The sequence below is a fragment of the Bubalus bubalis genome, chromosome 23 (genome assembly GCF_019923935.1).
Source record: "Bubalus bubalis isolate 160015118507 breed Murrah chromosome 23, NDDB_SH_1, whole genome shotgun sequence".
Lineage (NCBI taxonomy): Eukaryota > Metazoa > Chordata > Mammalia > Artiodactyla > Bovidae > Bubalus > Bubalus bubalis.
Genome location: NC_059179.1, coordinates 47,358,322 through 47,380,629, shown reverse-complemented (window position 1 = coordinate 47,380,629; position 22,308 = coordinate 47,358,322). Strand labels below are relative to the sequence as shown.

At 49.8% G+C, this 22,308-nt stretch overlaps 1 protein-coding gene across 2 annotated transcripts in view; it reads right to left on the bottom strand.

Moving 5' to 3' along the window:
• PTPRE (protein tyrosine phosphatase receptor type E) overlaps positions 1-10,398 on the bottom strand; it is a 178,591-nt gene extending 168,193 nt beyond the window's left edge. The window contains exon 1 of one of the 2 annotated variants that reach the window (XM_025274185.3): positions 10,215-10,398. The gene's annotated coding sequence lies outside the window, so the exon portion shown is untranslated. Of the gene's footprint in view, positions 1-9,951; positions 10,063-10,214 lie in introns of those variants that run through there. The other variant, XM_025274187.3, reaches the window with a different exon arrangement.
• Positions 10,399-22,308: the final 11,910 nt, after the last annotated feature.

Below are 22,308 nucleotides of genomic sequence, written 5' to 3'. Positions count from 1 at the left end.
CCATGATGGTTCCATTTTGGTCCTGTGAGCCACAGGTACCAGGTAACACCTCAACCCCACTGTCAGCCCTGAAAGGCACTGGTGCCTCTTCTCCACCTGCCTGGGCAGCCACGGTGCCACCCACTGCCCTCTGCCACCACGGAAAGTCCTGACCTCATTCCTGGGCCCCTGAAAAAGCCCCTGACTTTTTCTACCCGGCTACAGGTTGGGATTCCCTGGGGAGCTTTGTAAGAAATGCAGCTCCTGACCTCACGATATGCAGGGGGCTCTGGGACCTGCCCTGTGACTCAGAGGCATGGCCTCACTAGAAAAGACCACCCAGAGACTCTCCTGCCCCCTGCCCACCCCTCATCAACCGCCCCCAGAACACATTCATCATCAGCGCTTCCCTTCCTCAGAACTCTTCTTTGCCTCCCCCAGTCCAAGACGGAGCCCAAGTCCACCCACTAATTCTAAGACCATTCCTGGGTAGGCCCTAGGGATCCTCCCCTCCTCTCCCTGCATGGTCCACCCTCTTCCCTTCCCCTGAAGGCCCCAGCTGCTCCTCCCGAAGGGTACAGTGGTTTGAGAGGAGCTGCTCCACCCCCGACCCCTGGCAGGATGCAGGGCCCCAGCCTGGACAATCAGAATAGGGCGAACCCTGCCCCCCAAAGTGCAAGCTTTGAGGGTAGCGAGTGACCAAGGCCTGGTGCATCAGAGCCAAGGAGACTCACTCTGGAGTCCACGGCCTCACCTGCTCGGGCAGGGGGTGGGGCTCTCTCCTGCAGGGATGATGGATACAAGGCTGCTGGAGACACAGGAAGAAGAGCCTGTCCCAAGAATGAGGAAGCGCTGGGGCCTTGACGGTGACGCTGAACCACTGGATGCCGTGTTTTCCCAACCTTCAGTTACGTAAGTCGTGAGGCCCCTCGTGAGATGAACTGTGTTCCCGTCTCTGACACCCCAAGATCCCTGATCACACGGAGCCTGCCTCTCCTAGCCTGTGGGGCAAACTCACACCTTCCTCAGCACTAGGGCCCCCGGAAGTCCGGGCGGAGGGTGGGGCTGGGTGGAAGAAAGGTGGAGCACCACCCTGAGGTCCAGACTCTCTAGCAGACCCTCCCACAGGCGGCCCTGGAGGCCACAGCCACATCGGCCACAGAAGTTGTTTCCTCTGCCCCACCACCAGGACCCCTCTCCTGGAGAGGGTGGTGACCGCAGGGCGGTGGCACACCCACCAGCATCCTGGGGACAGGCACCCTGGCTGGGGGCGGGGAGCGCAGCGGACCCTCAACCAAACTCAGAGTGGAGGCTGCAAAGGGCTCATGGCAGAAGGCACAGCCTGCTTAGGCTCCGGGGGCCACGCCTTTCCAGGGAGACCAAGGGACTCGTCTCACGGGAGCCTAACCAATGTCCCGTATCAGAGGCGACAGGGGCTGAGCCCCAGGTGACCAGACGCCAGTCACTCCACAGGTCTCCATGCACACTGCTGTCGATTAGGCAACGGTGACACGCACACAGCCAAGCCATCCCCACACTGTCGTTCAGGCCATCAGCTCAGAAGTCACCCCGGGAAGCACGGCCGCACCCCACCTAGGGGGCCTGGAAACAGAGAGCACATCGAGCCTGGCTGCACCAGTCTCCAGAATACCAGTCACGAAAGAAAGTGCCATCTCTGTACAGCACTTACAGATCATTGCCATACTGAAACAAACAAACAAATGAAAAACAAAAAAAAGAAGAAAATCCTTTATGCAGTACAGTAACTAGGATTGATGTCACTGATTTCTGCTCGGCACTGCCCATTCATTCAGGATGTGCATTTTAATACAACATATAATAAGTCTTCTGCTAAGCAAAAGCCTGCCACGCACAAGAAGAACATGTGTGACTGACCGCCTTCTGAAATACCGCCTGGCTGCAGCTGGCCAGGCAGAAGCCACACCCAGAGGGCCAGGCCGGTGAGACATAGGCCAGGCGGACAGCAGAGGCAGGCCTGGGCGTGAGGCAGGAGTCGCCCCCCTCCAGGCTCCGCTGGGCAGGAACGTTTGACTCCTGGTGAAACAGACAGATAGGCTGGGCTTTCAGGTGATGGAAGCAGACAAGGGGCTTCCATTTCCCGAGACCCCAAAGCATGACCAGGGGGTCAGATACGGGAGGGAGGTGAAGGGGTCAGCCTAACCCATCTCTCATGAGAACATGAGAAGGAGGCTCGGTCCGAGTCGGGACATGGTCCCGGGAATGGGCATCGTGACCCCGGCAAGTCTTAGGATGCTCAAAGGGGGGCAGGCATCGCCCTCGGGCTCTAAATGGGGGGATCACCTGGGTCCTCAACCACCTCAAACAGATAAAGCCTAAAACAAAAAGGGCAGAATTGGTGTTGTCTTTTAGTTACTTCTTTATGGAGTTTTTTTTTTCCCATGATGATTTATCACAGGCTACTGAATACGGTTCTCTGTGCTGTACGGCAGGACTTTGCTGATTGTCCATCTTATAAATAATACTTGGTGTCTGCGAACTCCAAACTCCTACTCTGTCTCTCCCTCAACCCCCTTCTCCCTGAGAAAGCGCCAGGCTGTTCTATCCGTCTGCGAGTCACTTTCTGTCTCGTGGATCAGTGCACTTGTGGCATAGTTTAGAGTCCATATCAGACAGAGCCCAGATGCTGGTAAGGGGATGGAGAAGGCCAGGCTCTTCCGTCTGTTTGGTTCCAGCCTCCTCACCAGGCTCCAGGTCCCCTGAGTCACCCGCCGTTCCCCAGAGAGGTCATGCCACTTCTCACCGCTGGGCAAGCACAAGGAAGTCCCTCTGTATGGAATGTTCTAGGCCTGTTGGCTGCCAAGCAAACATTCTTGAAAATGATGCCTGCTCGTTGGCGAAGCTCTTCCAGGCCCCACTTCACAAGCCCTTCGCAGCGACTGTGCTCCACTTCTGCTGCCATGCTTACATTATATACGCCCTGGAAACGATCAAGTTTGCCCTCCTATGGGTGGAGGGCAGGGGACTCCAACCTCCAGGATCTAATGCCTGATGATGTGAGGTGGAGCTGATGCAATAATTACAGAAATAAAGTGCGCAGTAAATGTAAGGCCCTTGAATCATCCCCAAACCATCCCCCACTTCCCACTTACAGAAAAGCTGTCTTCCAGGACACCTGGTCCCAGAAAGGTTGGGGGCCACTGGACGGCAGGGCGCCCGCAGGACACGAGTCGTGACCGCGTTGTGATGCCAGTGTTAAGCCCAGCTTGAGTATACCACAGGCACTCAATAGATGTTTACATCCCCATTTGTCCCTTCCATCCCACCTTACAGACTACTTTCCTATACTACCCACATTTGATGAAAACCAAGAAAGATCCTTTGAAAGAATATTGTTGGCTGGCTAAGAATAGGCCTAGCTTGGCACAATTCTGTGCAAAATTATTAAATTTCTGGCTCTGGCATCTTTATATTATGCTAAGCCAAAATCAGGAGTTTGCTCCAAGGAATTTAAATGAGCAGGCTGATACCATCTCCAATACATGACTGAGCTTTAGCTGATGTTCGCAACACGGCTGAAAAGTAATTTATTGAATTACTGATGCACTTAATAAAGTGCTGCCAAAAGCTCAGAAGGACAGGGTGCTGAGCCAACTGCACTTGAACTTGAAGGACGGGGTGACTGTTTCGAAGCATTTTATGTCCAGGACTTCAATGTTTGGCTGTTTATAAAACTAAGGCCACTTTCAGAGCTAGAAAAACCACCTACTGAAGAAAAGTGTCCATCACAAGGAATCATTTTATTAGTAACCAGGCAGGTTTTGAGACTACTTGAAATAACATGATTGGAAAGGAGAGTTTCTTTTGTCTTAGCGCAACTAAGATGGGTTTACTTGTACATGGTTAAGAAGTTAAAATATTTTAATCTACTTGGAAGAGCACTTAAGTGTCTAGTAGTCAATAACGCAAGTGCCCTAAGGCAACAGTTTCGGAACCCAAACTGAGTTCCTGCAAACCCTTGAATGTCATAAAAGGACACACATATTGTGGCTTCTGGTTGATTAACACTGATTCCCAACGCCTGTGCCCCTGGAATTGTGAGAGTTTCTCCTTCTGTGATTCAGTAAGCTTGGTCTAACTGGTAGCGCAGTGCTTAAAGGGAGTGACAGGTCACCCTTTTGCTCTCTGAAACCATCTGAGACTACACCCTGGAATTTAATTCCTGCCTACAGGTACCTAGATCCAGGCCTCCCATTCTGGATTGAAAGGGAGTTTGGAGGCCTCCTTAGATGACGACTGGAAGATAAAAGCTCAGTATCGGAGTCTCTCTGTCTCTCTGCTTTGTACCAAGTGCATTAGTATGAAATGGCTACGAGCAGGTCCACCCTGGGAAAACTGTAAGAAAAACTGACCCTGGTATCCTCAGAGCCCCTCCTGAGCCATATTTCAAACGACAAAAGAAAAGCTTTATTCCATGACAAGCATCCAGACAGACTGGTGAGTGAGGTAGGGTGGAGCGGGGGAGGGTGGCCTATGACATCAAGTCATGGAAATGGGTGCCCCACTTCAAGACCAGCCTTTGGAATGGGAGCAGAAAGTGAGGCCGGAGCTCCTACAGTTTAATGGGGAGCCTGCTGGGCCAGGAGCCTGCACCCACCAGACTCTGCGTCCCCAACTCCCAGGCCCTCGTGCATGTTGGCCAAACAGTCAGGGCCAAGACTGCTGGAAGCCAACTGAACTCGGCCGAGCCGACCCGTGGGAGCCCCAGCCCAGGGACACTGCCTGAAAACACCAAGTCCCTTTGGGGCAAGGGACAAAATTAAAAGGCTGAGTCCAAAGGTCACTCAGAACAACACATTGTAACCAAGTAGCTAAGCGACAGGGACATTCACAAATCCTGGCCTAGGAGAAAAATGGAACTCGTTGGCTCTCGAGTACAAATATCAGTGACTAATGTTTGGTTGGAAATGACTAAATAGATCTCAGGACATTAATAACCAAAAATGACACCTGCGTCTTAGACAGTGGACGTGGCGAGACTTGCTTTGAGGACACAGCAGATGCGTCTGAACAGAGATCAGAGCTCAAGTCACCTTGAGCCTGGACACGAGGCAGTGCCGTGACCCCCTGGACAGCTCCCGCAGGTGACAGCAATCCATCCACATGACAGCCCTGTCGGGGACGTGTGATCGCGCCCACTGCAAACAGGGAGGATCGCACTGGGAGGTGTGTTAAGTCACTCGCCCCTAACCGCAGCGCCCCAGTCTTGACCCTGTCCCTCTGGTGCAGTCTGTGCTCTGAGCCCCGGGCTGGGTGCCTCCCAGGGACGAGCGGAGCCCGGGGCTTAGATGCAGTGCTGGTTCTCAGACGGGGTGAAAGGACTGCGAGCAGGGGAGAGACCTCAGCACGAAGCCTCCTCCCCTGGTACACTCTGGGGTCTGTCCACTTCCCTCAGAAGCTGGGCCATTCTGGGAGCTCCGGACACCTGGCGAGCATCCTTCGTCCCTGGGGAGGATGATGCAGCCACGCACCTGCCGGGGGAGGGTGGCTGACGCTCAACACTCATTCCAGCACATCACACTTACTGCTGCTGGAGCCCAGCCCCAGGGTCCAGACTAGCTTTCCTATCAATTCCTCATTCCCCACCCAATAAATGTAACAGCAAACGCTTGCCCAAATCGCTTCTGGTTTTTAGCACATGAAAAGCGAAAGTGAAAGCATTAGTCATTCAGTCATGTCCAACTCTTCACATGACCCCACAGACTGCAGCCTACCAGGCTCCTCTGTCCATGGAATTCTCTAACCAAGGATAATTTTTCCCCTCTGTCCCCAAATGGAGTTTATATTTGTTCCAGGGAGAAAGAAAACGCTGGTCCCCTCTTTGGTTATCTCATCCCGGTTACATCCACCAGCTATACAAAGACATCACTGACTGGGGGAGTTTTGCAGAAGCTAATGCCTGCAGTCAATGATGTGTTAATTGGGATCCTTGATTATACTTGAAGCAGATTTTAAAACACACATTGAAAAAATATATTTATTTGATTCTTATTTTCTGGAGACCAATATCAAAGGATATGCTGCTTTTCTGAAAGATAATGTTGAAAAAAATTTTTTTTTTCATAAGCTTCGACAACTCCTTTGAAGTGTCTGAGGAGTTGAAAGAAAGACATCAGGCTCGCATTTCTGGCTCTGAGCTGGGAGCTGTGTGAGTTCAAAAAGGCTGCAAACCACATCAAAACTCCTGGGTTTGAACACCTGGGTAGGGCAGCCCTTGATGGACGAGGTGTAGGGAACAGCAGCCAGACCGAGAGCAGCAAAGGAAGCCAGCATGGTAATCCCCAAACGAGGGCTCTCTTAGTCCAAACCCAGCAGACGCTGCCCCCCACAACTGTGAGTCTGCATCTGTGAAATTCACCGAAACCCCTCCACCTCTGGTACAGCTGATCTAAAACCCCATCCATCTAGAAGGTCATCCAGCACTCTGCTATTGGAGAAAAATGTAAGTGACATGAAAGAGTGAGAAGTTAACTCTCCAGAGAAGCCTTCTGGTGTGTCTGGGGTCAGCACGTAAAATTAACAGCACACTAAATGTGCCTATGAGCCTAATCGTCCTCTGGGTAGGCCTGGCACCCAGAGCAGACAGAGACGTGGCCCCTGTGATGACCCAGCCATGGGAGGCAGCCCAGCTGTGGATGGGGTTGGGGGGTTGGGGGAGCACTCCACCACCTGGACCAAGTGAACAGTGTGAAATCGGTCAGCACCCTGGGGTTAGGAGGGGCTCAGACGTCTCTCTCTGGAGAAAAGAAGTGTGAAGTTCTGAGGGTTTGGGGGGAAGGCCGTGGCTTCACAGCCTTTACTTCCTAGAATAAAGAAGTCCTTCTCTTGACCCTGGGGCCACCCTAGTTCTAGATCACACTGCTTCTTGACCCCGGTTTAGCTGGCTTGTGTCTTGCACACAGCCTGGTTTAATCCAGCCCATGGACGAAGGCTAATGTGCATAAATGACTGCATCTGCGCCTCCCAGACCACTAACACTCAAGAGTCAATGGTGTGTGTTAAAGAACGGATTGGTTCAAGGCGCACAGTTCACGTTATGAGATTAGAATACTAAATCACACAGATCTTACATCCTTGTTCAAATTATCATGAAAAAAATAAAGTTAACTGGCATATCTCACTGCATTGACTTGAACGAGCGCTTTGGATGGCATACAAAAGGCATGTTATGTATCCGTCAGAGTGGATTCTGCAAACACTAATGACCTTAGGCAGAGGGGTTAGGAAGGCTTTGTGGAGACCCGGGCTATTTGAAGCGGGCCTTGACGTATGGGTAGGAGTCCCAAAGATGGAGATAAGGGGGAAGGAGATTCAGATTAGGAGGCTGAGCAGGCTCTACCCTCAAGCATCTAGAAAGCCTGGGGGTGCCTTCAGGGAGCATGGACCCATGGGTCACTAGAAGGCAGGATGCCAAGGCAAGGAGTGAAGGTGAACTTGGAACACACAGTTTTTCCCAGTGATCATCAAATATTAAGAAGGCCAGTCTTTATCTTAATGGATATATTTGTTCCTGTTTTGACAGCAGAACCTCTATAAGGGTAACTCAAACATTATAAATGGAAAAGACGTGTCAAATAAAGGAATGGAAAGTGACTTCCATGGTGTCCCCATTGCTCTGCAACTTGCCTCCTGGGGAGGTCATCTGAGGTTGCTTTGGTCCAAGTCAGACAGTCATTTTAGCAAGTACGTTCAGCATCTCTAGAAGCACTGGCTGTTTGGTCCCTAGGCAGGCGTCTCTTCTCTCTCCATCAATGTTAAAAAAAAAAAAAAAAAAAAAAGGTGGCTGCCTATCAGCCACAACAGACATCCCCTAAAAACACACAAACGCCTCTACATGCTCAGACCAGTTCCTAAAATGTTTCCATTCGTCCACTGATGAGTTACCAGAGCCTCCTGTCAGATGCCTGGCTGGGTGCTGAGAACACAGCATTTTCCTTGGGGAAATAACAATCCAGCCCATCTTTCCACAGCAGGATGGAGGCTGGTGTGATTAGAAGGATAAAGGAAACATTAGGCAGTGTTGGGCTGGGTGGGAGGTCACAGGTGTGATTTGACACGTGTTGAGTTGGGGGCATTTGCCATCCCAGAAGAAATGTCAAGTGGGCGCCTGAGCCTGGGACTTGCAGAGGACGGGCCTAGGATAGGACATGCTTCTGACCTGGAAGGAGGGAGTTTTGTTAAAAGCGGGCAGCTTGGCCTGGAGTGATGCTGCAGGAGAGACAAGTGCAGCGTAGAGGAGACCCATATCCACGTTTCAGCTCCACCACCAACCATCAACCGCGGCCAACTCCTCACACATCTGCCTTCAACACGCCCCCTCTGATGGACCCTGGGCCCCCACCCCATGTACACTGCAGCCCCTCTCCAGGTGGACGATTTGCACAAACACACACACACACACACACACACACACACACCGGATGGACAGGAGGGGTAAAGCATGAGGCCACGGAGCTCCGGAAGGCATCCACTGGCTTCCTTGGGGCACCGGCCGGGTCATCTCGGGGCTGGGGGAGGTCCCTCCATAAAGCTGAGAAGTGGCCCCCGCGCAGGGCTGTGGACCTGCCAGCAGCTTCACACCCTCTGCGCCTCCACCAGAGGCCTCCCAGTGACAGTCATGGGACCTCCTCATTCAGTGCCCACCACCCACGTGGCTGGGGGCGCTGAGCGGCTACAGTTTTACATCTAAAACCATCTGGATTCAGCCAACAACCCGGCCTTCTACAGGAACAAATCTAGATCTTAGCTCTTGCTGACATGTGGGAAGTTTCCGGGTGGGCTGGGGGGACGTGGTTGGTTCACAAGCATTGCTGACACCAGTGAACAAAGGCCAGAGGTCACGGTCAGAGGCAGCGCCACATCTGGGAAGGGCCTGTCCCATGTCACCACCTGGCCTGTTCCTCCCAGAAGCCTTCGAGCCTATCCTCAGAAAGCCTGGACTCCCAATGCTCTTTGCACACAGAGGGCTGCCCCAGGCCACGAAGGCTGAGTGACTGCAGCAGTCAGGACACCCACACCCTCCCCTTTGCACCCTCCTTCGGCTGAGAGCTCTTGTTCCACAAAGGCTCAGCCCTCCCTTCACCCCCCCATCCTACCCCACCCACAGTTGAAATAGGCATAGGTCTTTATTTTGCAGAATCAGGATTTCACTGACCTTTGAGGCACAAAGACCTCCAGGCACCCCAGGTCAAGGGACACCCAGGGTCAGGAGCTGGCTGGACAGGGGCATAGGGAACTTCTGAAACACCTGACCAGCCTTTGCTGGTTGTCATCCCGCCCCACCACCTTTCGCTCTAGAGCACAATTGAGCCACAATCCTCTTTCCTGGAGTTTCCCGGGTGGGAACTCTGGTAGAGTGGTCCTCATCTGAGATGATGGCATAATTCTGCAAGTATAATTGTTTCACCTTTCTAGAAAGGCTTGCCGAGCCAGGAAGGAATTTAGGTCAAGTTCAGTGTGATCACTCCGGGTTTGGCTCTGCTTCTCCATCCGAGGGGCTGTCCAGCCCTTCCCAGATGGTCCCGGGGAGCTGGCAGGCTTGGCTTTGTGCTGCGCTCCGGCCCAGGCGCTCTGACAGGTCACCCCGCGGACACCGTGGGCCAGCCTGGGCCAGAGGGGAGTGCCCACTTGCCCCAGAGCTCCCTGCCGCATCTCTGAAGCCCCACAGCGGCACCCCACTCCCCTGCCCTCCCTGGGAAGGCCAGGGGCGCCCTGACAGCAGCCCACGCCGCTCACGGAGTTGCTGCAACTCGGAGTCACTTTCTCCGAAGGCTCGGGTCTGACCCCTGGGTGCTGCAGCCCCCAACACACGCGCCGGCACCCCCTCTGGGTCTCGCCTGCCTTCACACACATCGCCCTGTCGCCATCGCCACCCGCAGGCACACTCATTCTGCTGGTCCGTTTACCCAGAGGGAGCCCGAGAGAGCTGCCTACCTGGTCGCCAAGTTGGGCTGGGGGGTACCCCCCCCGGGGGGCCCGATGGCCAGGGTCGCGCGCTCCCCCAGACGCCGGCACCGGGCGCGCTCCCGGGCCGGCAGAGACCCGGTCGGGGACCCGGCACCCGGGCGCGGCCCCTCCTTCCCGCGGCGTCGGCCGAGGCGGTGTGTCCCCGCCCTGCTCGGACCGCCCCGGGCGCACGGCCACCCGCAGGGGTTCGTGGGGGCCCCCGGTCCGCGCACCCTCGCGCGCGCACTCACCTCCCGGGAGCCGGGGCGCTCGCGCCGATCCCGCCGCCGCCGCCGCGGCGACTCCGCATCTCCCGGGGCGCCCGCCCGCCGCCCTCCGGGGCGCCCCGCCGTCCCCGCCGTCCCTGCCGGGAGCTCAGGAGGCTCGTGGGGACGCGCGGAGGCCGCGGGGTCCGGGCGCCGCCTGCGCCGCCGCCGCCGAGCAGGAAATTTGTGGGGCCGGGTCCCCGCCGCCGCCGCCTCCTCCGCGCTGCTGGCTCGGGCTCCGCGGCGGGGGCGGGGGCCGGCGCAGCGAGGAGCGGAGGCGACGCCTGGTGCCCGGCGCGGGGAGCGCACCCGGCCCGCCCCGCAGGGACCGACCGGCCGCCCCGGACCTTGACCCACGCGGCCGCCCCACGCGCGGGGACCCTGGCCGCGCGGCCCCACTGCCCGGACCCGGGCGAACTGTCGGTATCAGGGTGTGACCCTCTTGCAAGCGGGAAAGTCCCTTCCTTCTCAGCCTTGGTCCTGGACACCAGGGACTGGAGTGGCTGGACACCCGCTCTGGGTCATGCCCTTGGTTCAGGAGGGCAGAGGGCAGGCGCCCAGAACCTAGGAGAGCCCAGAAATCTCTTGAGCTGCTGTTTCCCTCCCTGCAAAGAGTGAGTAAGGGTAGCGCTGGGTGGATGTTATACAGGCTCAATTTGCCTGCAATGCAGGAGACATGGGTTCGATCCCTGGATGGGGACAATCTCCTTAGGGGGGCATAAAAGCCCACTCCAGTATTCTTGGCTGGACAAGAATGGACAGAGGAGCCTGGCAGGCTACCGTCCATGGGGTTGCACAGAGTTGAACAGGACTTAGCAGGCAGGCATGCACTTGTCATTAAGGCTGTCATTAAGGCAGTAACCTGCAGGCACGGGAAGAGAAGGGACTAAGAGGAAGGGTCTGAACCAGGTGTTCTCAGGGACTGCTTTCCAGAAGACTTCCTGAAAGTTCCTTGGAGAAGTTTCAGAGTGAAGGAAATCCCACGGGGAAGGGCAGAAAGGACACCTGTTGTGTCAGCTTGGTTCTGAGCCTTGGTGCTGTGCCCTCCAGGTTAGTCCCAGGCTCCCGCCCTCACGTGGGAGATGCATCCTCCTTGCAGGGACCTCACTCTGGAGGGCTTGTGAATGATGGGACCAATGGTGAGAAGGTGACACTTAGGGTATGGCACCGTGCCTGCATCAGTGTCTGATGCAGGACCCCTGGCACCTGTTCTGGACAGAGCTGTGGACTCCAAAGGCTGGGGAGGGTGGCCACCTATTGGCTGGGACCATTTGCAATGCTATATATGCCTTCCACATGGAGTAAAGAGAGGTGAAAGAGTGCAAAATTTGAACTCGGCGCTTTGCCCATGCTGTCCCTGGGAATCTTGTCTAGTGCCAGGGCTTTAAATACCATCTGCATGAAGGGAGCTCCAAAACAGCACAGCCTGTGTGGCCCTCTCCTCCATGCTCTGGCCTCCTGGCTGTCTGCCAGGCAGACCCAGCCCTTGCTCTGACTCTGTTTCTCCGCAGGCTTCCTGTCTCCACCTTACATCCTGCCTCTAAAGCAGCCCTACGTCCAGGTCCTGTCTTGCTCCTTGGTGCCTCTTGACTGTGTCCCCTCCTCTCCGCTCCACCACCTTCATTTGATGACTGCAGGGTCCCCCAACTCCAGACTCATTCTTTTTTTAGGCAGTCCATTCTAAGCACACCATCCAGGGAGACCCCCTACAAATGAAACCAGGTCCTGCCAGTTTTCTGCTTAAAAGCTTCCATTTGGAATAAAAGCCATATTGCTGGGAGGCTCTGCCTGACGTCTCAGCAGCTCCCGGGCCCTGGGTTCCAGCCCTCCAGAACCCTCTCTCAGGGTCAGAGTCCAGCTCTTCCCCATCTGGGACTCCCCGCCTTGGTATTTGTCCTGCACTTTCCTCCTGACCGCCTCTGGGAAATGACCCTGCACTGCTCCCTTCTGCTCTGCATATGAATACACATGCAAGGTGTATCCCCTTGTTGGGAATACACTGATTCCCTTGTTGGGCATCAGTCTTTCCTCCCTCCCCCTCCTCGGGGCTGTGAGCTCTGAGATAGTCTGCGCGGTGCCTGTCTCCATCACCTCTCCATCTCCAGCTCCTGACATAACACCATAGCTGGGAGGAGCCCAATAAAAGCCTGTGGACTGACAGATCAGAGGCAGAAGGGCCCCAGCTGCAGCGCCAGGCAGCCCAGTCACCCTGGAGCCCAGCAGGGCAGTTGGCTGCCTCCAGAGCATGCCCTGGGGGGAACAGCCCAGGTCAGGCGGGGCCAGGTAGGCCGGTGACTCCGCCCAGCAGTCAATTCCCAGCCTCGGTGGCCTCCGGAGCCAGACTTCCGCACAGGAGGCGATCGTTTCAAACCCTGATGAGCACAGTTTTGCTTGTTAACACTGCAGGGCTGCAGAGGCGGAGACTGTGATGCAAGACGAGAGGACAAGTTGCCTTTGTCAGACATCTGCTGCTGGAAAGTCCATAGCCGGGGGAACACGGCGCAGGGCAGATGGCCCCGCTCTCCCGGTAATGTCCTCTCTGCAGGACCCCAGGGATGCTTCCTGAAATTAAGCAATCTCCCTCAACCTCTGAAGTCTAAAGACATTCATTGCTGTAACACAAGAGCATGTTGTCAGAGGCATGGATCCAGGGTCACGTTGATTTCCCTTTGGAAGCCCTTTGACCCTCCATATCCATCTTCCTTCCGCCCCTCCTGACATCAGAGTCAGCTCCCTTATTCCCGAGGCTCTGAGGGCCACCCCCAGCCTCTTGCCATCCTGAACACCTATGCACTCTCATCTTTATGACCCCAGAACACGGCCCTTCTTACCAACCCAGCTTCCTCTTTAACCCCCAATGCACTTCCTGTTTTAACTGTCTTCCGCCCCACACAGGCTCTCCTCCTGCCTGTCTCCCCGCCTCCTCCTCTTCCCCAAGCCCTGCAGCCCCTTTCCTTTAAAACACAGCTGGAGGCAGTCTTCCTGTGACTGGTGAGGCAAATTGTGGTTGTGTGTCTCCCATTTTACTGGAGGACGGGGCCTCTGGATTTCTCTGCAGCAACCCAGATAATGCTCATCACACTTTAAGGGCTCAACAGATGGCAATTAACGTTAAGATGTTGAGGCCAGAAATGGTCTCTAGAAGAAGCAAAAAAGGGTAAACTTGGGTCTGTAGAGAGAAATGAGCTTGCGTTTAAACATCGACCAGAAACATGAACATAAAATCACTCAGTGTTCAGAGATAAAAGCAGAAGGCCTTGGTGACTCTTGACTGCAGAGCAGGGGCAGGAAGGAGGGCTGGTATCAGGACAGAAGCAGTTCAGGTTGGCTACTCCAGTCTCTAGAATGTGCCAGAATGAGTAACTCTAGGGGACCCAGAATCTTCCATTTTCACATCGCCCATCTATCCTTACTCCTCTTCTTTTCCCAAATTATGCCCAGGGCTTAATTTGGGCATAGTGGGCATAGTGGGCAGCCTAGTGGGCAGCCTAGGAAGATTGGCCTTCTTTCCTTTATTTTAAAATTGTATTGCATTGTTTTGTAATTATCTGTATGGATCCCTTCCCCCAAGGCTGAGTCTAAGTCATTTTTGCATCTTTAACACCTATCAATCACCATAAATGGTCAGAGTGTCAGAGTGAATGCTTTTTGAATGAATGAACTGATACTGGTGACCCAGATGGTGAAGAATCTGCCTGCAGTAGGAGACTCGTTCGATTCCTGGGTCAGGAAGAACCTCTGGAGAAGGAAATGGCAACCCATTCCAGTATTCTTGCCTGGGAAACCCCATGGACAGAGGAGCCTGGCGGGCTGCAGTCCATAGGGTCACAGAAAAGTCAGACATAGCTTAGCAACAAATACACACAGATATATGGCAATTCAAATTTTATGTTATGTGCTGTTCAGAACTGAGGTTAGTTTAGTAAAGTTAAGTGGTTGTGTTATTTAAATAGCAATTGAAAGTGAAAGTGAAGTTGGTCCGACTCTTTGCGACCCCATGGATTGCAGCATGCCAGGCTCCTCCATCCTTGGAATTTTCCAGGCAAGAGAACTGGAATGGGTTGCCATTTCCTTCTCCAGGGGATCTTCCTGACCCAGGGATGGAACTTTGGTCTCCCGAATTGCAGGCAGACGTTTTACTGTCTGAGCCACCAGGGAAGCCCTTATATAGCAGTTAACTTTATACTTAAAAAAATCAGGAACACATATGCATGGCTCAAAATGAAAAAGGTTCAACAAGTATAACAATGAAGAATCTAAGTCTCCTTGCTTCCTTATTCCCCAGACAACCAGTTTGCCTTTTTTGAGACAAACTTAGTTACCAGTTCCTCGTCTGTCCTTCCAGAGTAAACATATATGCATATGGATTTTCTGTTACCTAAGTTGCATGATATGGGTATTTTTCCACACTGGTACTTCTAGACTTGCTTTGTTCATTTAGCCACGGGAGCCAAGATGCGGTGCCACACAATGTGTTTAACTCTGCTTCTGTTGTAGACGACACAGGTTATTCCCAGTCATTTTCTAATGCAGTGTGGAGTATATGTGTTCATATGTCATTTCAGGTATATGAGAGTAGGTATGAATATAGAATTATTGGCCACCATATAGTTTTTTTTTATCAGAGTATACTTGATTTACAATGTTATGTTGATTTCTGCTGAACAACCAAGTGACTCAGCTCCATGTAGACATAGACCCCCTCCCTCTTGAACCTCCCTCCCACTTCCCCACCCCACCCATCTAGGTTACCACAGAGCGCTATGCAGAGGTTATCTCTCTTGTGCACTATACAGGTTATTTTTTAAAAACAGATGATCAGTATGTCTCTCTCTCTCTCTGTGATTCTTTGGAGGTAAGTTTTCACAAATGTGAGTATGAGAGCAGTGGCCAGTCCACCTGTAATGACAAATTGCTTAATTACTTCTTATATGATTAAAAAAGTTGGAATCAATCCCTTAAGTAAATGGACATCTAGAAATTGGAGTAAATTCCACCAGAAGGCCAAACAATGAAACAATTCAATGCCTTCCATGACCCGCTTCAAGTGATGCATGGAACTCCCACCTAGACCTCATTCAAAAAGTCATAGAGCTTTATGCTTTGGAAAAGTGTATTTCCCCCTCAACTTCTTTGAGAAACTTGAAGACCTTCAACAGATTTCTAGTAGAAAGAAATGAGTTAATTTTTTTCATCATGAAGTTAATATCTGTAATCCACAGAAAGTTTTCACTTGTGGAATGATTTAGTATTCACCTAGTTTTTGCCTTACTTTTGGTTTGCTTCAGGAGCCAAGGAAAATGTTGGTAATGTAATATAATACAGAATTGAGATACCAAGTAAAGTTTCTCAAAAAACAGGAGATAGAGAAGCTATTAAAGCAGGATAGAAATTTGGTTTTTAAATATTTAGTTGTATGAAACATCGCAATGTTAAGAAAGACTTGTATGTATTAAAAAAAATGACTCTTTGAAAAACAAATGCTACATGATATCACTTACTTGTGGAATCTAAAATAGGACACAAATGAGCTTATCTAAATAGAAACAAAGAGACATGCAGATTAGACCTGTGGTTGCCAAGGGAGAGTAGGGAGAAGGGTGAAGTGGGAGTTTGGGGTTAGCAGATGCCAATTATTACATATATATATATATATATATAGAGAGAGAGAGAGAGAGAGAGACTGGATAAACAAGGTCCTACTGCAAGATGGGTGGGTCATGGTGGAGAGGTCTGACAGAATGTGGTCCATTGGAGAAAGGAATGGCAAACCACTTCAGTATTCTTGCCTCGAGAACCCCATGAACAGTGTGAAAGGCAAAAAGATAGGACACTGAAAGATGAACTCCCCAGGTCAGTAGGTGCCCAATATGCTACTGGAGATCAGTGGAGAAATAACACCAGAAAGAATGAAGAGACGGAGCCAAAGCAAAAACAACATCCAGTTGTGGATGTGACTGGTGATAGAGGCAAGGTCCAATGCTGTAAAGAGCAATATTGCAAAGGAACCTGGGATGTTAGGTCCATGAATCAAGGCAAATTAGAAGTGGTCAAACAGGAGATGGCAAGAGTGAATGTCAACATTCTAGGAATCAGCGAACTCAGATGGACTGGAATGGGTGAATTTAACTCAGATGACCATTATATCTACTCCTGTGGGCAGGAATCCCTTAGAAGAAATGGAGTAGCCATCATAGTTAACAAAAGAGTCCTAAATGCAGTACTTGGATGCAATCTCAAAAACGACAGAATGATCTCTGTTCATTTCCAAGGCAAACCATTCAATATCATGGTAATCCAAGTCTATGCCCCAACCAGTAACGCTGAAAAAGCTGAAGTTGAACGGTTCTATGAAGACATGCAAGACCTGCTAGAACTAACACCCAAAAAAGATGTCCTTTTCATTATAGGGGACTGGAATGCAAAAGTAGGAAGTCAAGAAACACCTGGAGTAACAGGCAAATTTGGCCTTGGAATACGGAATGAAGCAGGGCAAAGGCTAATAGAGTTTTGCCAAGAGAACACACTGGTCATAGCAAATACCCGCTTCCAACAACACAGGCAAAGGCTCTACACATGGACATCACCAGATGGTCAACACCGAAATCAGACTGATTATATCCTTTGCAGCCAAAGATGGAGAAGCTCTATACAGTCAGCAAAGATAAGACTGGGAGCTGACTCTGGCTCAGATCATGAACTCCTTATTGCCAAATTAAGACTGAAATTGAAGAAAGTGGGGAAAACCACTAGACCATTCAGGTATGACCTAAATCAAATCCCTTATGACTATACAGTGGAAGTGAGAAATAGGTTTAAGGGACTAGATCTGATAGAGTGTGTGATGAACTATGGATGGAGGTTCATGACATTGTACAGGAGACAGGAAGCAAGACCATCCCCAAGGGAAAAAAAATGCAAAAAAGCAAAATGGAGGCCTTTCAAATAACTGTGAAAAGAAGAGAAGTGAAAAGCAAAGGAGAAAAGGAAAGATATACCCATTTGAATGCAGAATTCCAAAGAATAGCAAGGAGAGATAAGAAAGCCTTCCTCAGCGATCAATGCAAAGAAATAGAGGAAAACAATAGAATGGGAAAGACTAGAGATTTCTTCAAGAACATTAGAGATACCAAGGGACCTTTTCATGCAAAGATGGGCTCAATAAAGGACAGAAATGGTAGGGACCTAACAGAAGCAGAAGATATTAAGAAGAGGTGGCAAGAATACACAGAAGAACTGTACAAAAAAGATCTTCATGACCCAGATAATCATGAAGCTGTGATCACTCCTATTCATCTAGAGCTGGACAGCCTGGAATGTGAAGTCAGGTGGGCCTTAGGAAGCATCACTACGAACAAAACTAGTGGAGGTGATGGAATTCCAGTTGAGCTATTTCAAATTCTAAAAGATGATGCTGTGAAAGTGCTGCACTCAATATGTCAGCAAATTTGGAAAACTCAGCAGTGGCCACAGGACTGGAAAAAGTCAGTTTTCATTTCAATCCCAAAGAAAGGTAATGCCAAAGAATGCTTAAACTATCTCACAATTGCACTCATCTCACATGCTAATAAAGTAATGCTCAAAATTCTCCAAGCCAGGCTTCAGCAATATGTGAACCATGAAATTCCAGATGTTCAAGCTGGTTTTAGGAAAGGCAGAGGAACCAGAGATCAAATTGCCAACATCCACTGGATCATGGAAAAAGCAAGAGAGTTCCAGAAAAACATCTATTTCTGCTTTATTGACTATGCCAAAGCCTTTGACTGTGTGGATCACAATAAACTATGGAAAATTCTTCAAGAGATGGGAAAACCAGACCACCTGACCTGCCTCTTGAGAAACCTGTATGCAGGTCAAGAAGCAACAGTTAGAACTGGACAAGGAACAACAGACTGGTTCCAAATAGGAAAAGGAGTACATCAAGGCTGTATGTTGTCACCCTGCTTATTTAACTTATATGCAGAGTACATCATGAGAAATCCTGGGCTGGAGGAAGCACAAGCTGGAATCAAGATTGCCAGGAGAAATCTCAATAACCTCAGATATGCAGATGACACCACCCTTATGGCAGAAAGTGAAGAAGAACTAAAGAGCCTCTTGATGAAAGTGAAAGTGGAGAGTGAAAAAATTGGCTTAAAACTCAACATTCAGAAAACTAAGATCATGGCATCTAGTTCCATCACTTCATGGCAAATAGATGGGGAAACAGTGGCTGACTTTATTTTTTGGGGCTCCAAAATCACTGCAGATGGAATTTGCAGCCATGAAATTAAAAGACGCTTGTTCCTTGGAAGGAAAGTTATGACAAACCTAGACAGCAGATTAAAAAGCAGAGACATTACTTTGCCAACAAAGTATGGTTTTTCCAGTAGTCATGTATGGATGTGAGAGTTGGACTATAAAGAAAGCTGAGCACCGAAGAATTGATGCTTTTGAACTGTGGTGTTGGAGAAGATTCTTGAGAGTTGCTTGGACTGCAAGGAGATCCAACCAGTCCATTCTGAAGGAGATCAGTCCTGGGTATTCATTGGAAGGACTGATGTTGAAGCTGAAACTCCAATACTTTGGCCACCTGATGCAAAGAGCTGACTCATTTGAAAAGACTCTGATGCTGGGAAAGATTGAGGGCGGGAGGAGAAAGGGATGAGAGAGGATGAGATGGCTGGATGGCATCACCGACTCAATGGACATGGGTTTGGGTGGACTCCAGGAGTTGGTGATGGACAGGGAGGCCTGGCATGCTGCAGTCCATGGAGTCACAAAGAGCCGGACACAACTGAGTGACTGAACTGAACTGAACTGAAACTCACAATGAACCTAAAGCAATTCCAGTAACAAGACCCCCCTCCCTCCAACTCTAGGATGTAGGTATGCAACAGCATTAGAGCTAATAAAATGCAAAGAGACTTCTGGGGCAGAGGCATTTATTTTACTTATGTTTTTGCAATAGTTTAAAGCTGAGAGGATGAAAGTTCTGGACAAGGATGAAAGTTCATGAACTCAGGAGCACAGAGTAAATAAACGTAGCCAGGAAAGAGAACAAGACAGGTGCCCCGTCTTTGGCCCTGCAGAAGATTTGCATGGGCTTCCATTACCTGAGATGTGTGTGAGCTTACGTCGACTTGATTTACGTATTTTGTCAAAGCTCTGTACATTCTTTCTTCCTGGATGCATTTGGAGAGAAAAAATGCAAGAAAGTCATCCAGCCAAAAGCTAAAGCTTGGGGAAGATGAGACAAAGTGACCCCAGATAAGGTAAGAAAAATTTCAAGGGAATCATTTGCAACATACTAGACCACAGCAATGGTTGGACAGAACTGCCCAGGTTAAAAATAAGCAAGATTAAAAAAAAAAAAAAGTGCCAAGGCAACTATGCAGATATACAGCAAAAGGAAATAAAGACAGAATAAACTACCTTCAGCTGGGAAATCACACAATTCACTGAATTGTTTTTTCTGCATGTATTATGTGGCTTCCCTGGTGGCTCAGATGGTAAAGAATTCTTTTTGTAGCTCAAACAGTAAGGAATCTGCCTGCAATGCAGGAGACCCAGTTTCGATCCCTGGGTCTGGAAGATCCCCTGGAGGAGGGCGTGGCTACCCACTCCAGTATTCTTGCCTGGAGAATCCCATGGACAGGGGAGCCTGGTGGGCTATAGTCCATGGGGTCACAAAGAGTTGGACACGACTGACTGACTAACACTACTACTACTACGCTATGTAAGGACTTATAATAAGAGTTTATTAAAGTAAGAAATGAATGATGAGATGGCAAAGGAAGAAAACCCAAATGAAAGGAAAGCTTCAGAGCGAGGGAGAGAAACTGAAACTCCAAACTGCACCATTTTGGATTAAATACATAAGCTAGAATAAGACTTGACTGAAAGATGAGCTAGCCTCACAGAAGAAAGGAACAGTGAGGCAGGGGAAGAAGACAAAGAGACCAAAGCTATCAGGAGAGACGGTGGATGTGGAGGTCAATGATAACCCAACGTGTGAGTGACCGGTGTGCCTCAAGGTAGGATTTCAATGAATACAGAAATAGGATACAAAAAAAAAAAAAAAAACAAAAACCCAACTGTATCTGCAATGAACCGAATGAGATCTTGAAAAGACAATCCCAGAATAAGAAGCAAAAAGAGATACAGAGCAATCTATACAAAATACATTCAGGTCAAGCAACTGCATTTCATGAATAAAGACTTTTGCAACTATGCTATGAGAATAAGAAAGTCATAATCAGAGAGAAGAAACAGATCTGACACCAGACTCCTGCGTGGCAGCATTCAATGTTAAAAGACAATAGCATAATACGTGCAAAATTTTGAGGGGAAGAACATGGGACAACCATGCTGATTCAAGAATAAACGCTGACTGCCTCTTCTGGCCCTAATGGAAGAATAGGGAGCAGATTGGCCCTCGGCAATAAAGCAGAAAATTACACATAAAAGGATGATTTCTAGACACTGGACATCTGGCCACATATGGGCTTTCATTCCTGAGAGAAAAGAAAGGAATGAGGTGCAACTGACCCCTGCATCAGAAAGTTTCCAAGGAGGAATCCACAGGGCATGGTAGAGAACCAATAGTCATCTCGAGATGAAGAGACAGAAATCAGAGTTTGGGGAAGCAAAAGTGGCTAAGATTGGTGTAAGACCCTGGAGAGAGAAAGAAGCAAAAGCAAGCTCTCAAGATCTGCAGAGGGCATCCCTCGAATCTTTGAGGGTTGGTCCATACAGGTGGGAGGAACATATCTGAGGTCACAGATAAGAGCCTCTGGAAAGCAGGGTGACCAACAGTGCTTGGAGTTGACACAGAGCTGGGAAGATAGACTTTGTAATGGAGAATCCAGAAAGAGACCCACACAAATGTGGTCATCTGATTTCTAACAGGGACGCCAAGACGATCCACCAGGGAAAGGATACATTTTTCAAGAAATCAAGCTTAAACAATTGTAGAGCCACATGTATAAGAATGAACCTCAGCCCTTACTTCATACTATTTTGAAAAAAACTCAAAATAAGAAAATAATCTTAAGTGTAAGAACTAAATTCATGAATATTCTAGAACAAACCAGGGGGAAAATACCTTTGTGATCTTGGGTTAGGCAAAGCCCACATTGCAGGCAGATTCTTCACCAGCTGAGCCACAAGGGAAGCACAAGCATTTAAAGCACAATCCATACAATGAAAGCAATCGGCACTTAGTGTGTGTGTGTGTGTACATGTGCTCAGTCACCCGGTCGTGTTCAACTTTTTGCAACCCCATGGTCTGTAGCCCACCTGGCTCCTCTGTCCTACTGGTACTTAGACTTCACCCAAATTATAAAATGTTTCTCTTTGAAAGATACTGTAAAGAAAGTAAAGATGCAAGCCAGAGATTGGGAGAAAATGTTTGCAAAACATAAACCTAATAAAGGGCTTATACGCAAAATACACGTATGCTGCTGCTGCTAAGTCGCTTCAGTTGTGTCTGACTCTGTGCGACCCCAGAGACGGCCGCCCACCAGGCTCCCCATCCCTGTGATTCTCCAGGCAAGAACACTGGAGTGGGTTGCTATTTCCTTCTCCAATGCATGAAAGTGGAAAGTGAAAGTGAAGTTGCTCAGTTGTGTCTGACTCCTAGCGACCTCATGGACTACAGCCTACCAGGCTCCTCCGTCCATGGGATTTTCCAGGCAAGAGTACTGGAGTGGGGTGCCATTACCTTGTCCAAAATACACATATAAAAAGCTCTTAAAACTGAACAAAAAGGACTCAAACCAATTTAAGAAAAGAACAAAAGATTCAAATAGATACTTCTCCAAACAAAGGATATAGGTAAAAAATAAGCTCATAAAAAGATGTCCAACACCATTAATATTTGTGAAACCATCAAAACCATAGTGAGATACCATGAAGCACTTGTTACAATCCCATTTTTAAAAAAACACTGGTAATAGCAAATGTTGGTGAGGACATGAAGCAACTGGAAATACCACCCATTGCTTGTGGGAATGCATATGGGTACAGACACTTAGGAAAACACTTTGTTAGTTTCTTCAGCAGTTAAGTACGTTTACTGGATGTCTGGGTCGGGAAG